Source organism: Callorhinus ursinus, unplaced genomic scaffold (genome assembly GCF_003265705.2).
Source record: "Callorhinus ursinus isolate GAN/ISIS: 27379988/994484 unplaced genomic scaffold, GSC_fseal_2.0 scaffold47, whole genome shotgun sequence".
Lineage (NCBI taxonomy): Eukaryota > Metazoa > Chordata > Mammalia > Carnivora > Otariidae > Callorhinus > Callorhinus ursinus.
The window spans coordinates 2,525,134-2,541,679 of NW_027397109.1; the positions used below are offsets into that span (position 1 = coordinate 2,525,134).

At 45.6% G+C, this 16,546-nt stretch overlaps 1 protein-coding gene across 9 annotated transcripts in view; it reads left to right on the top strand.

Annotated features, from left to right (window-relative positions):
• Positions 1–15,399: 15,399 nt before the first annotated feature.
• The window catches only part of LOC112840107 (uncharacterized), a 20,945-nt gene continuing 19,798 nt past the window's right edge, over positions 15,400–16,546 (top strand). For 7 of the 9 annotated variants that reach the window (XR_012375274.1, XR_012375275.1, XR_012375276.1 and 4 more), the window contains exon 1: positions 16,416–16,501. The gene's annotated coding sequence lies outside the window, so the exon portion shown is untranslated. Of the gene's footprint in view, positions 15,587–16,041; positions 16,076–16,415; positions 16,502–16,546 lie in introns of those variants that run through there. The other 2 variants (XM_073882552.1, XM_073882553.1) reach the window with 2 other exon arrangements.

Consider the following 16,546-nt stretch of genomic DNA (forward strand, 5'->3'; position numbering starts at 1 on the left):
GTCCTATATTTGGGAAATGTGTATGGCTGGGTGGTGACGTAGAATGAAAGATCACCTCACACCATTCAGAATGACTACTATCAAAAAGACAAGAAATAACAAAATCATCCAAGATAGCAGTTTAGTAAGCTATAGAACCAAGCCTTAAATTCTCATTTGTCTAGCTTCAAAGCTTGTATTCTTTTTTTTTTTTCTGTACCATGCTAATTAATTTAGTGTTAGACAGAAGGCATGCAATGAGTAATGGTTAGTGTTAACAGCCTTTGTTTTGGACTAGCCTAATAGGAACACCTGCACTATTTGGAGTGAGCTCTCCCCACCTCACCCCACCCCCCAAGATACAGATGAGCTTATCATGGAATGGTTATGTCTGAAATCCAGAGTGATTTAAATAAGATATGATGTCTATTTCAAAATAGCAAATAAGTAACAGAACTAAAACTTTCATCAGTTTCTCTGTATCAGGTCAATTACTCTGAGCCTTTTTTGTTGGTAGAATAAAGGGATTATGTTTGATGATTTCCAAGACCTTTCCCATCCTGACTATCCTGTAAGAACAAAGTCGGGGTATTTTCTGCTATACCTGGTAAGCCGAGATAGCCAAGTAAGAGGCAAAGATGAAACTAGTGGAAATGACTAGTCTTTTTTTTTTTTTTTTCCATTTTTTATAATGAAGTGTTCTGACCAGGAATCTTTTGCCTCTGGATAAGGCTCATGTATGAACCAGACATTTTACAGGGATGATTTTCAAAGTATGCAGTTTTGTATCTCTACGAGAAAAGAAAGCTCACAGTCCAGTGAGTGAATCCCCCACTCAGTGAAACAGAACTGTCCTCTGAAACACAATCAACATCTCCCAAGGGGCATTTTAGGCAGAACTAGTATTTACTTTTCAAGTTTATTACCCTTACTATATAAAAGAGCTTGGGGTTTATATGTGAGAAAATAAATTTTATATGTAGAGATGATCACAGAGTTATGGCAGAAATCACTTTTTCAGATTTTCTAAAGTGAAGCCCTGACGAAATTTCTATTCATATAAGGGTTCATCTTCATCCTTGGTAAGAAAGCCAGTTATCTAGTTATTTTAAGTTGGTTACAAAATACAAATATACATTAAAAAACATCTAGCAACAGTCTTTCTTAAATGCAACAGAACAGTAAATACTAGTTTTAATTAAACACTGTCTAAAAGATTATTATTTCACTCTCTTAAACTTCAGTGAGATTCATCTTTAGGAAACATACATTCAAGAGGTCATTCACATGCTCATTCTAAAACTGTACCATGGATATAAATTTCTCTGTCAAATCCATTCTTAGTTAATCAGTTTATGATTTTATGCTCTTAGAAGTTGCTTAAAAAAACTTTCAAAATCCCATTTGTTCCAATTCCCTCAATAGAACAGTGTTGATGATAGAAATATTTTTGTTTTTTAATATTAATACTTAGTTTTTTTAATACTAATAGTTTTGTGTAATCAAATTTGTCAAGATTTTTCTTTATGATGTCCTCAACTGCTTTGTGTATGGAACAGACTCCACCACGTTGAGGTCAAATAGCTACCTGTATTTCCTTTGTATTCTATGTTTTTTAAAAAAAATACTGAATGCTTTTTAGGTATTCCATCCAATTAAAAAATTTGGAAGTTTTCTTTTTAAAAATATTCTAACTTTTCCACCACTACACTAATCCAAACTTTATTAGTGGCAACTTTCGCTACTTCAGACATTTATACAGACATCTATGGTTGACCTAGGTCCTAATTGATCTACTGTGCAATTGATAAGCTGCTGTCAATGAGAATGATGGCAAAGATTATTGGATATGCAAATAACGAGTCAATATCTGACATTATGGCAAGCTCAGATTTGACTATATGTTAATTCAATACAAATCTACTTAAGTTCCTGCTCTGTGGCTATCCTAAAAACTAAACTTAGGAGGTGATACAAAAATGGCAAAGATAAATAAGACACAGTGCTTACTCTTAAGATATTCACTGTCTAGCAAGGAAGCTAGATATAAAATAGATAATGAGGAAAAAAAAAAAGGAAAGGACTTCTATGTTATCCAAAGTTCTTTGGGGACACAAGGGCTATGATTAAAATTAGGGTTTAATCCTACTCTCTTTAGTTATTTTCATCTTGATATAACCTAAACATCACACTTATTGTGCTGTTAGGAAAGACGTCAAAATTGGACATCCCCATTTCTTCTCTTCAAATCATTACAGTGTCAGTCCAGAAGCACAACTTTTCCGAATTCTGCTGTGGCCCACTGGATTTCCTACATGTCCTGCTGTATTTCTCGTCTCAAGGTTGGTGTCCCAGTGAAACTTCTGACCAGAGTCCCTCCAGGCTTTCCCTGTGCCTGGGGACAGCTTGAGGGCATGCAGTCTCTAGTAGCTTAGCTTAGTGACTGCAGATTATCTTCTGTGTTGTCCAGTACAGTGTTATTAGGGCCTGTTCGAACATTAAGATGAGCAAAGGATATTTTAGGTTTTGACCCTGCCCAAACATGTTTCCCCAAATCAGAGGTACAAGAGACATAAGGTCTTGATTACTGATCATGATACATTTTTAATAGTTGAAGCAATAAGAAGCTACCAGCATGGACCCACGTTCAGACCCTCTGGACTTGGCAAGAGAAGCCAATTCTGGCTCTTGACTACGCTCCTGGCCCTTTGCTGGGTGCTGGAGAGAGATATTCATCAGACACAAATCTGCACTTGAGGAGTTTTCTTGCAACACGTGGAGAAAGGGTTTGTTCACTTAGGACAGACAAACAGACCATTTTGAATAAGAAACTGACTCCTGTAAAATTCATCCACCTTTTACTATTTAAGACAATATTTATCATTAATTGAAGGATGGATCATCTACGTTTTGTTGTCCAGATGTTCCTGACAAAAATGGGAAACAAAATTTGAACAAGGTTCTGGAGGATTACAAGGAAACTGATGAATTCAAAATTCAGTCATTCCCTTGGAATTTTAGACTCTTAGTCTTTCTCTTGTTTAAATTTTGCAGAAGACCAGTTAAACATTCACTTTGGCTGCACTTAGTGTATTTTTTATTGTATTATTTATGAGGTATATATGTCAAATTTTGAACGACTGACATAAACCATAACTGGTATCAATTTATTTCCTATTGTATTTTGAAAAATATTGGTGATTTAAGGGTTTTGGATAGAATAAAAATATCTAAAAATTTCTGAAACTTCAGAGAATTGATTATGTCGAACAGTTTTAAGGACGGTAAGGAGAATTTGAAATATACAAATGTTGGGTTTTAATTTGGTTCTCTTTTGCATTTAAGTAATGTAGTGTAAAAATCATTCCTGCATTTTTATCAAATTTTAACAAAACTACTGTTTTGGCCATCTGTTAAATGTCTATTTTGATGTGTAGCTTTTCCTGAGTTCATCACTTAAGAACATCTCCAAATTAAAATTTTACAAATGAAAATTTGAACATGACTGAGTGAAGTTTACTGTGGAAATCTGACAATTTTGATGGTGGCCATCAGACAGCGAGAAGGAAACCTTTGTGCAACCTTCTCCTGGCTTGTCTTCTGGGTTCATAGTAGGAACACCCTGGAAACTGTAATGAAATGAAAAGGAGCTAAAATATTTCATCAAAAGGGTATAATTACTTATGATCAAATGCAGCCACACAACTGGCTAGGATACAGCTTTGAAAAGCCATTCCAAAGCAGATGAATAGAATATTCTTAACACTGTCCAACACTTCTGGCCCATTTCCCCTTGAATATGTTATCACCACCTCTATTATAGGCCTTGCATATACAGGACTACACTCTTGGCTTTGCAGTTGTTTTGGAAGACACTATGGAACCCTTTTCTTGCTACTCTTGCCCTAGGGGACTTTGGCTTCTGTTGAGTTCAGCTAGTGTCTCACTGTTTGGAAGTCTAATAATGACCATAATTACTATCGTTTCCTTCAAATGTCATCCATGAGCCATATTTGGCTTACATGAAACTTTTCTGAGCCTACTACATTCTAGCTTCAAGGAGATGCTTGCTGATGACTGCATTGTTTTTTTTGTTTGTTTGTTTTTGTTTTTGCAGATAATACACCTACTAAAGTCATCTTTTTATTCTGTGTCAAGTCCCCCATCCAAATTTTCATAGACTATATTTTTCCATCTCTGATTTGATTTCCTCCTACTCACGATTCCTCCATGGTTCCAACTCAATAACCAGTCACAGAGGATTTTCAAGATCCCTGAATTGGACAGAGCTTTGATTTGCATTTAATCTCCTCAGTAGAGCTAAATAGGCATTTTCTATAACTGTTTCTAAAATCCCCAGTGCAATTACTACTTAAAGATATTACAGGTATGATTTTAGCAGTTGTAATTTTTTACTCTATCCAATTATTTGGTTTCAAGTAATGCTACCTTGTTTACTTCTTTTTTCCTGTTTTAATGAAAGCTGCCTCCAAGTTCCCATCTCTTTAACATTTTTTCATCACTTATTTTTGGGCTCCTTCTTTTTTTCCTCACTCCCCCTCTCCATGCAAATGTTCCAGGGAATATTCTTAAGAAACTTCCGTCTTTGGGTCACAGTGTAAGCAAATATTCTAACAGCTTTTACAGGCATAGGAGCTTGAGCCTCTGGGAGACGCTTTCTTAAGGTACATCCTGAAGCCATCCCATGAGGTTTGCTACTACTCTGGGTCACTGTCAGAGTGATAGACTATGACCCTGAGGTTTCACATTATTAATTCTTTACAAATTTTGAGAAGACCACACAAGCATACTTCTGCTCTAGCATCTTTTCATTTTTAAAAATTTTTTAAAGATTTTATTTATTTATTTGACAGAGAGAGACACAGTGAGAGAGGGAACACAAGCAGGGGGAGTGGGAGAGGGAGAAGCAGGCTTCCCGCTGAGCAGGGAGCCCGATGCGGGGCTCGATCCCAGGACCCTGGGACCATGACCTGAGCTGAAGGCAGACGCTTAACGACTGAGCCACCCAGGTGCCCCCCCAAAAAGCCACAATTTTCCACCTATTTTTCTCTTGGCCTTGTAGAATCTCAGTGAAAACTAAACAAGAGCCCTGTTTTAACACCTCGTTATATAAAGAGTTTGTGCTTTATCTTGGTAAGGGAGGGATCCTTAGATTTGTTTAATAGCCCTAAATGTGATACCAAGGACATGAATCCTGACATCCAAAAGGCTTATCCTTGATACCATCTGCTTCTCCCCACTCCACAGTCTTGCACAGCAACCACCCTTAAGAAAAAAGGATGGATGGTTTCCAGTTGTCTGATTCCTCAAAGGCTGCCCAAGAATAAGGGGGGAGTGTTATTTGACTCAAATTAGAGTCATATAAGTCAGGTAGGTGGAGACTGCCACACAGAATTCCCAAAGCCTGGATCCTCCACTCTACCCAATTTCTTTATTCTCTTTATTCCCTTAGGCTAAATTGGATCAGACACTTGACCCACAGCTGGGGTGAGTATGTGTTGAATAGATAGAGTAATTAGGGAGGAATGGGCATTTTTTTGGCCCTGAGACTCTTCCATGTTCTTGACACAGCTTCCTCAGCTGCTCCCTACATGGTCTCCAGTTGTGCCGCTTCCCTGAAACCACATCTCTTTCACCCCAATTTCGGGAACCAAGAAGCAAAGCTGCTCAGGCCACAGCCCAGGTGGGGGAAAGAGAGTGCCCTGTTATGACTGAGAGCTCCTACTGCCTCTGCTCTCTGTCCTTCCTCTTCCATCTACCTAGGATTCTCCCTTCTTGTGTGTCCCCATCTGATCAGATTCCCCTGTAATGCATTTCCCCCCCTGCTCCCTATTTAGTTGTCTTCCTCCAAGTATCCATGTTTTTGCCATTATATCTCTGCATTTCTCTGTCCTACACCTTTGTGTTGAAGCTTTGAGTGTGTGGGAGGAGTCTAGGGTGGTAGGTGTACTGGCCTCAGTGGGACAGGGTATTATAGATGAGAACTCAGCTTCTGCTCTTTTGCCTTCCCTGAATCTTGCCAGCGTTTGGTTATATAGAGATACCTTTGTTTCTGCCTTCTGCTGGCATTCTTTATCAGTTTATCTATCTATCTATCTATCTATCTATCTATCTATCTATCTATCTATCTACCAACTCACTGCTCTTTGTCCTGGATTTTCTTCCAGGGGAGGCTTCCAATTCTTTTGCTATATTTCTTCTGTTATAACTCTGTTATTTTATCTCTGCATTTTGTTCTTTTTCTGCATCTCTTTGTATATGTGTAGCTCTCCCTTTCTGTACCTACGAGATTCTCCTCCTCTGATTGGGACATTCTAGTTTACTCATTTGTACTTTTTTTTATTTCTCATTGGAAGGCAGGGCACAGGGGTGGCAGAAGTGGAAGGAGAAACCATCTGACTATTCCTGGGGTATGCTCCAGCAAACCAGTTTAGAACTAGAAGAGTGGGGAACAACTTTTTGACTTCAGGTCATGTTCCATCCACCTCATCCCCTTCTGGGCTTGCCTTTTCCTTGACCATTCTTCTTTCTTCCAACAGCCATCACTTGGTGAAATGACATCTTCATGAAACCACATCTCACCTTCTGCCTACCTGGCTCTCTGCCTTCCAGCTAGGAACTCTGATAAGACAGCTCCCTGCTTCAACAGAGGTCCCACATCCAGAAAGGCTAAATCCTTTGAGACGTCTGTGATTCCTATAAGTTTGGAGATTCTCTACTTTATCAGCAAGCCACTGCCCAGGGGCTCCTTCTACCCAATCCAGCCATTCATGGACTAGGATCTTCATGGGTTTCTTCCATTTGCCATCCAAGAGACTGAGTCCCTATGTTAACTTACAAACTCAACTTCATCTTTAGTGTCCTGTAAGGTACTGGAGGTTATTTTACAAGATTAAGTGCTTTTAGAGGAAAAGACACTGTTTCTCATTCATTGTTGTGGCCCCAAGACTGACTTGTTAGAGTATCTGACTAATGATATGTTTTGAATAACATCAGAATATTAACGGCCAATTCCCAAAGCTAACTTTTATGTATACCAGAGATAAGGAAATATGCAGCAGTTTAGGAGGAAGAAATGGCAAAGTAGCCAGGAGGAGAAGGCAGGAATATGAATCCATGGGTTTTAGAAAGCATTGTCAGGTAAGGCATAGCTTCTCTGTGTCAGAGTACTTGCAGCTGAAGAATCCTAATAGATCCCAGGCAACCTGCAGTCAGTCAGTGACTTAGGGATGGCAGAGCTCCCAGAAGATCTTGCCTTCCCAAGCAGGTATAACCAAAACTACAGATCAAGACAACCCCTTTCAGCCCTTGACTTAAAAAAAAAAAAAGGTATGCATTAAATTTAGAGGTTTAATAAATGATTGTGAAAAAGAACAGAGTCCACAAATGCTCCCTTCAAAATAGACATCCTCTCTCCTTTGCAGCACAAGGTCACATCTGTCAAAGATGCAAGATTCCCAGGGGCCCACAGAGCAATGGGATGGTGCCCCAGGGTTCAGTGGGAGCAAAGGCCTGCCAGAAGAGCCAATCCAAAGGAGTCAGCCAGGGATGATTGAGGCCAAGGATGGGGGGAAGCAATCCCAAGCAAAGAGAAGGATGAGGTAAAAGAGGGATCGGAGCAATGCATTCTTTTCAACAACCCACCTTTGCCTTGTCTTCCTTAAAGGGGCTGTACCAAACTGGAGTATGCCCAAACTATGATTGGAAAGCCATTCTTTGTCCCACCTGGAGCAGGCAGCTCACCCTGCTTCCTGGCTGGATATATGTCCCTTCCAGGAGGTAAAGGGAAATCAAGGCTGACCCTAGTTACTGTAGTTCTTCCTGGGGGTGATAGTCACCCCAGGCCCAAGTCTGTTTTGGGAATGCCTATTTTGAAGGGAGAATCTGCGGTCTCAGTCAATTTAATTCTCTTTTATACCCCCATCTGAATTACGGCCCGGCTGAGAGCCAAGGCAGGATGAAGGACCAAGGGGACAGTCCAGAGGAAGGAGGCCTAGCAGAGGGGTTCACAAGAACTTGAAGTACTCCATTAACTTCTCCCTGACCACAGTCCTCCCTCTCTGTGCCACACCCCCCCTCCAACCTGCACACATTCCCCAGCATGGGCCGGGTCAGGGCCAGACAGGAGCCAGCCTCAGCCCCATCGTTTGGTGAAATTCCTTGTTTCTATTTTTCCCCTGTCTGGAAAACTTACAAGCCTTATGCTTTACGTATTTCTTCCTCTTCCTTAGAAATTTATGCTGAGAGTCATGAGGAGGGATGGGCAAGTCAGAGAGCAATTTGCTCCTGAGTGCCTGGCCATCGCCACCTTTCGTTTCTGTCAGAGTTCTTTCCAAAGCATGACGGGAACATGGTATGTATTGGTTTTAAGAAGAACCTTGGCTCCCCATTGCCCTGGTGCCCAGTCGGCTCTGCCTTCTCTGGCTGGGCGCCCTCCCTCAGAGCCTGCATCTCTACAACATCCTCAGTTCTCTCTCCAGGGTTCTGCTCTGTATCTTGACTCTGAGGATTTATGTCTCCACCCTTTCTGCTACTCTTCTTTGCTATTTCTTTTTGTACTTTCTCTTGTTTCTGAGTGTATATTGTGTACCTGTATTGGTCTCCTTAAAAGAAAAATAATAAGAGGACTATGTCTGGGGAGACAAATTAAGGACCATGAGGCAAGGAAGAGACATGGACCCTCCAGGAAGGACAAAACCACCTTCCTTTCCTGGTCTCCTTCTTGAGTGTTGAGATTCTTGAGCCAGGTGGTTCCCATTTCCCCTTTCCTTCCACCTTGGGTGCCTCAAGTGTCCACTGTCTGGAGAGTGGCAGTCCATAAGGGACAAGCCCCTTACCCATCCCACTCCATTTCCCGCTTCAACTGGAAATAGCAAAGAGTTCCTGATCTAACCACCGTACTTCAATCCCCTAAGCCTGGACCCTAGGAAAACCCTTCCCACTCCATGAAGTGAGAGCCTATCTGTCTCATTGTCCCTGTGCTGGTCTAAAGATAGACCAATGACCTCCAAAAGCATTTCCATTGAAGGAGTTGCCAGGCCATGCAATCTTTTACTATGGTTGACTGAATGATTCCAGGGTTCTCTGGGTGTTAGGGCCCTTGGGACACTATTTTGCACTTAACATATTGTTGTAAGATTATACACTTGACGGTCTGTCTCCCTCCCCCACTCAGACTGTGAGCTGATTGAAGGCAGGAAGCTCTTGTAAGGTAAGAACTTGGATCCCTTTCTCATTTTCAGCAGGTATATTGATGGGGTTGATAGAATATTCTAGAGGAACAGGGCTCAAATTTAGCTGTATTCAAAGGCCACAGATTAAGAAAAAGCCCATTAGAATCAGCCCAAGGAGCAGTCCTAGGGCTAAGACCTCAGATCTGAATATCTTGCTTATTTAATTCAGTTGCAATTTGGTCATTTCCTGAACAATCCACTGCTTCCCTCTAGGGAGAGCTGTGCCAGGCACACTTTGAAGGCTTTGTTGGCTCTTGGCTTCTCAAGGCTGCCTAGGTTTCAAGAGGGAGTAAAAGAAATTTCCTGGTTTGGGCTTTTACAGAAACCAGAAGAGCCCCTGACTCCTTTGCAACAGCCGCCCCCCACCCCCGACACTTATTGAAAAGTATCTGGTCCCTGACCCTGTACTCCCCCCTTCTGTGTTAAGCTAACAAGATTTCTCTGAGGAAGACACCTAGCCAAGTATTGCCATTTTTCTTCTTCTGAGGAGGAGAATGCTTATCACGCTTTGTGCAGGAATACTGAGATAAGAGTTTGTGGATGGAGGAAGAAAGCAAACATACTTCCTTTGGGCTTTTTGGAAAGGAGAGCCCATGAGGAAGGATGGAAGGGAAGGGAGGAGAGAAATTTCCCAGATGGCTTAGGACGACCTGGGCCACGGATCTTGGCAGGACCTGGAGGTGGCAGCAGGCACGTCCAAGTTGGAGATGAGCTTTACCAGAGGCTGTGCAGAGCCTGGGGTCAGGGCTGTGGGTTCCTGGTTCCAGAGGGGCAGCTTCTGAGAGCAACAGCAAGGGCCAGGCCTCCTAAGGCCAAGGGCATGTCTCATATACTCTGCGTGCAGCTTCCCTCTGCATGCTTGCCCTGCAAAGGATCCCTGCAGGTGGGTACATGGTCAGCTGATCTAGAGATTGATACATTACTTGACTCAGAAAGGCAAGTGGCAGTTTCCTGTCCAGCCAGGCATCCAGTCCTGCATTGTTTTCCTTCTCCTCTTCAATCCTCCTTAATTCATCTGGGCCCTCCATCACCAGAAAGTAGCTGGGCAATCCATCGCTGAGGAGAGGAGTCCCTACACAGAACGCAAGTGCCTTCTGAATCACACAACATCTTGCCCATCCCATCTTGGGAACATTTTCCCCAGCAATTTTCTCTGCCTCTGAAAATTTCTGCTTTCTTATTTGGTATCTTTTTGAACCATGAAATCCAAAAGAATATGATTCTTCTCAGCCTGGGGCAGAGTATGGCCAGCTGCTTCCTCTCTCTGTGCCTGTCCCTCTCTTTTCTCCCTCTGGAACTGGGGTGCTCTGGCACTTGGAGGGCTGTGTTCACACCTGCACTCTCTTACTCTTGTCTCTGTGGACTTCCCACCCTGCCCATGCTCCTTCTGTTTCTTTCTCCCTCTCTGTCAGCAGATGCAACCCCAGAATTTCTTACTGTCTCTCCAGTGTTCTGGGTCCTCTAGGCATTTGAGATGGATCCAGTCCACTTCCTTTTGCTCTCCTCCTCAGTCATGACTGGACCGGAGGCCAGTAAAGTCAGAGGCTGCAGGAAAGGCATGAGCCCTGCCTCCCTTCTGTCCATTCTCCAAGCTGGGGTGGGGGGCATTTTTCTTTTTTCCTCTCAATACCTTCTTTTTTTTAAAAAAATTATGTTAAAATGTACATAAGTTGTTCCATTAAACCATTTCCCAGGCTCTGTTTCTGATTTTGAGGAAGCATCGTCTTGGTGATACTCTAACATTGTCCCACCTCTTCCTGGCCCACTCCATGAGCCCCCCAGACATCCTCATTGACCATCTTCTGTGTTGTCACCTTCTTCTTGGGACCAACCCTTGGTCCCCTGCCTTTTAATTGGGCATACCAAGGAGGCAGCTTCCAGACAATCCCAGCCCTTATGAGCACCCCAGGGCCTGGATCTTGGGGCTCCCTGCTCTCCCTTCCCCAGTCCTGTGCTGGTCTCAAGAAGCACCTGACCCTTCAGAACCCCTCACAAACCTGGAGTCTCTAGCATTTTAAAGATTCCCCACATTGGACATGTAGCCTCCAAGATTTTTCCTGGTCCCTAAAATGTTAGTAGAGCATACAGGGACATTCTAGGAATTTGGACACCCAAAGTAGCAGCTCCTTCAAGATGATGAGATCTTGATGAGCACAGGCCTAGCGCATTACTTGCCACTCCCAAAGTAGAAGTGGTTTTCTGCTGACATCTTCACTATCTTGATCTAAAGTGGCTTTAGCCCTCAGTGAGGTGTGAGGTAAGAGAATGTTTATGGCGCATTGACATTGGAGGTCTAACAAAGGCCGTGGTGAACATTTGTGACCATCGTCCTCTGCCCTGATGTTTAGAACCATAGCTTTCCCTGGAATGTGGTGAGCAACTTGAGAGCAGGGACTATGTGGTCCACTCATTGTCGTATCCCTGACACCAAGTTCAAGTTCAGAGCTGTTTGGTGACAAACACATGAAGAAATAACAGAGGGGTATGGTAGAATGAGCACAGAAAAGAGAGCAGATAAGAGGGCTTGTTTCACTACCACCTACTCAGTAGGGTCATGTGGGGACTTTCTGGGGGACCCTGTCTTGGGAGTCCAAGCCAAGGGCAATGTATCTATGGCTTCCATGCCAAGGAAGTAGGAATCATGGAGACCCCAACATGGCAGGTCGAATAGTCAAAGTAAATGATCCAGAGAAAATCGCCTAGGGAACCTGGTTGAAGAGAACTCCTAAACCTAACCCCCGACCCAGGCTGCTGCTCACTTCTTGAACCGAGTTGTGATTTCACCATTTTCCAAGTGCCCCGTCCTTCCCAGCCACCGTGCCATGGAGCAGCTTAGGCCTTCTCCCAGTTCTGGTCTCTACCGAGTGCCCTGGAGTCAGCAAGCTCCATGGCATGAGGAATAGGGGAGCCAGCCTCATCCCACCTGTAGGGTCTCCTGAGCCCACAGCAGCTCTCCTCTTGGGGAAAGTGTGCCGGAAGGCAGACAGGGCCAGCCAGGAGCAATGACTCTGCACAGGGGCTCCTGGGGCTCCCAGGGTCCAGCCTCAAAGGCATACACTGCAACTGCTTATTCCACATAGTTCCTGGGCACACAACCTCCAACACTTCCCGCAGGGGAGGATAGCTTTTCTCTCCAATTGCTGGCCCCAGGCTGTGAGCCAACCTCCATTTGAACCCCCTCAGGCCTTGGATTCTCAGGGCTTCCTGGGCTTAAGGGGAGGAGAGAGGGAAACTTCTAGAAGGGTGGAGGGATCTAAGACCTTGCTTCTGTGGAAATCACCCTATGTCCCCCTTTGCCCAGGCCCAAATGTGCCTCTCTCCTCGGACTATCCAGTTATGTTCCCATCAGTGGGAAACAGGCTATCGTCAAGATGGGATCTTTCTGGGTTGAAACAGAAAGGCATGGGGGCTGCCAGCCTTTTTCTTCTCAGAGTTGGCGGCCACCGCTTGGGCTAAGAGGCTGGGGTCTCTGACTATGGGATGGGAAACTCAGCTATTCTCATCAAGGGCACCTGGACAGGGTTGGGAGGGAGGCAGGCTCTGGAAAGATACTTGCTGCTTTCCTTGGGGCTGGCCCAGAACAGGGGTCCCAGCAGGTCCCAGAGGGGCCGCTTATAGCCTGGAGATGAGCTTCTCACCAAGGAACACCTGCACAATGCCACCTTCAGTTCATGGACTGCTCACTTCAGCCTCCTCTCTTTTTGTTCATCAGTGTTTATTCCAGGAGAAGCTGGTCCCAAGTTAGGAGCACTGGGGGCAAGGGCGAACCACATTTCTGTACACATAGCATGAAACATGGCTACATTTCTGCTCCCAGTAGGAAAGCTTTTCTTGCCAACTCAGTGTCTCGTCCACTTGGCCACCCTAGCCTCCTCCCAGCTGCTGCATCCATCTCGAAGGCTCTGCACCCCCACGGCTCCCTTCCCTGGGCAAGTTCCAGTCAGTTGGTTCCTTGGTCACCTCTCTCCTTGACCTCATTTCACTCTGACTCTGGTCCCCCTAAGCAACACTCCCTTCTCCCTCTCTTGTCTCCTCTTTTGTGTGTAATGACATTTCAAGTATGATTCTTTTCTCTTCGGTCCATCTCCCAGCTGTGCACTCTCTCCTTCGATTTCTTTCTGCAGATAAGACCTCAGCAGTTCTAGCTCCTTTTCTTGCCCCATTCTGTCCAGAGTCCCAGCTTCTCCAGGGTTTGAGATTGGTCAAACAGCCCTTTGTTTGGACCTCTTTCTTGGAAGGGATGGATGAAGGCAGGAGCAGCAGGGAGGGAGTGGGCCCAGCTGGCTCTGGTCCGTCCTCCTATCCTCCCAGCTGGGTGGCTGGCGGGGTGGGTGGCGAGGGGGGGGGGCAACTTCCTTTCCTGCCAGGCCCTGTTTCTGATGGCAAGAAAGTGCCATCTTGGTGATGCTCCAGTGTCACCCCACCTTTCCCTAGTCCCTTCTATGAGTCTCTAAGACTTCCCATTGGCCATCACCTGGGCTATTACCACTTTTTAGGACCAGCCCACGGCTTCTAACCTTTGACTGAAGATGCCAAGGAGGCAGCTTCCAGACACAATCCCAGGCCCTGTGAGCACTCACATCCACAAAGCCTGGATGTTGGGGATTTCCCTTTCTCAGTCCTGCACTGGTTTCAGGAAGCATCTGACCCTTGTCCATGATAAACCCATGCCACCCTCAGAACTCCTTACAAATTGGGGCATATCCAATGGCTTCCTTGGTCACCACTCCCACAGGACTATCAAGGTCCTGAGTGGTTTCCTTTCCCTAACATCAGTGTTGCTCAAGATCAGGACCCTGATAACATGGGTGAGTATGTGGGTTTGTTTCTGTGGGGTTTTTGTTTGTTTGTTTGTTTTTGGGGTGTTTTATTTTGTTTTGTTTTGTTTTGTTTTAGATTCAACTTCTGAGTGGGCAAAGAATATTCTAGCTTCTAACTTCCTGGCTGGTCACAGTGAACCCTCTATATTTCCTGGCATTTCCCAAATGTTCATTTTCTTTGGATGCATGTATGTGTGCAGGCCATGACCACAGGGTGTATAGACCCAAGCCATCAGCCCAGGCCTCGCATTTCTATTTCCATTCCCAGCATGCCAGTGTGCTGTTTCTCACTATGGACAAAGATACTTGAATACAGGAACTTTGTCTCATTCATCTTTGTATCCCCACTGCCTAGTAAAGCTCAAACAAAGATTTGATAAAGCAATGACTTTATGCATGGGTGAAACCCCTGACAAATTCCAGAGGATACTGACAAAAGGAAAATCAAAAAGGAAGTGAGAGAGACACCCCGGCCAGGACTGCCAAGTCCCTTGCCAAGATGCGTGGTGGTTGAGCCATTGGGAAGTTGGTTTACTGGAACAGTCTTCTGAAGGGACTCTCCCACAAAATTCTCTGTCCAGGTCTGCTGGGGAGCACATATGAGCATGCTCCAAGAGCAACACCAGAGTTAGATGTCCCCGAGCCCTTGCCTGAAGAGAAATCCGACTCCAAATCTTCCTTCTCGGCTGGTGCTCACTGAGCTATGTGGAAAGCCATTGATTATCTTCCTTGAGACTACTTTCCCTAGACTTCTAAGTCCAGTTTCCATTCCTGTTCATGGCCTGTCTCCACCCAGGGCACTGGGCCGGCAACAGAGCTGGTGGACGGAGCACCCCTTGAGGAGCCCAGAAATAGCTCCCCCACTGCTAAGGTGGAGGGAAGAAAAAGTGTCAGTTGCTCCTGCTGGGGTTTCCCTGAACAGCCTGGCAGGGGCTCTTGGGGGAGGGAACATGCCTTGGCACCCCTCTCTCTTATCTATTCCCTAACATGTCTGGACCTATAATTCTTCAGGCAGCCTTCCTGGAGGAGGCAGCTCAACGTCCTCCTCAGCCTAGGAGCTACTTCCAGGTCTCTCTCAGGCCTGGCTTCCCCTCGTGTGCCCTGAAGGGGTGACTCAGGCTGGGGTGTGAGGGGTTCAGAAGGCGGCCTCGACTGCCCCTCCCCACCCCACAGGGTTCCATACTGGATGCTTAACTGTCCACCATTAGAGGGGTGTTTCCTGGTCACTGAACTGAATCCTGTTAAGCTGTTCATTTCTTTCTGAAAAGGATTCCCAGTTCCCACCTTCCCACCCCACCTCCCCTGGTTCCCCCCTTCCTTTCCCTTGTTTCTGGGGCTGGGCTTCGGTGAGAGAGAGTTGGGAAGAAGGGACGAGGGGACACAGACAAGACAAGGCCACTGTCGGGCTTTCTGTCCCCTCCTGTCTTTCTCCAGCTGGCCCCCTTGCTCCCTGCCTCTGTCTGCCTCTCTCAGCAATGACCTGGGAAGGAAGAAGACACCCCACAGGTCCCAGGGCCATGCCCACCAGCCCTGGTCAGTGCACTGCTTCTGCGCTTCAGCCCCCCTACGATGCCCCTGGACTTGGCCTTCCCCAGGCCTCTACCCTTCTCCCCCGCTTTTTCTCCCTCACCCACCCACCCTGCTCTTTTTGACTTCCTGCCATTCCCCCTCCCTTTTAGTGGCACTGCCATCTTGACAAGGGTTTCTGCTTTATCTCTAACTTTCTCTGTACCCCCAACCCACCCCGGACACTTTGCCGTTGAGATTCTTCCTTTCCTCCTGCATAGTCATCTCCCGATGGCTCTCTTTCACAAGAACCGGGGCTCAAATGGGTCAGGGGTGGTAGGGTCAGCAGGCAAGCATGACTCCGCAGACACAGCCCAGATGGCCTTGCTGCCCCAGCCCTGCTTCCTTTTACCTTCGCTATGCCTAAGGCCTGAGCTCAGTGCCAGCTGTGGGGACATCATTCTCACCCACCTCCTAGTGCTAGCAAACCTGCTTCTGGTAGATGGCAGCCACCTGGTACAGTATCTCTATATAACTGTATGTATTTGTGTATAGGAACAATTTTTTTCAGGACCTTATTAATTGAGGAAGGGTATCTGTGCTGGTTCCCAAGCTGTCTGGTGGTATCTCTGAACCCCAGTTTTCCCCTAAGAGACATGGGAACAATGAGTGTCCTCCCTTCAGGGCTAAGAGCCTCAGGAGGGCAGGAGAGTGAGTGAGCCGGTGGAGGGGACCGGTGGCCTCTCAGGCTGCCAGCCCCTCCCCCACCCCCGGGGGCAGTTGCTCCCATTGGAGTTTCCAGGGCTGCCCCGCAGGGCTCTAAGTGTGCTGTGGCCGTTGGCCAGTACAGCATCCACTTCTCCCATGTAGCTCCTGGGTTTAGAACTCTCTGGAAGCAAGGACTTCTAAAATGGCTCAACCCAGACCTTGTGTTCAGCCCAGGCTACTCTGCTCCCTCTGAGCCCAGGGAACCACATCTGAAACTTC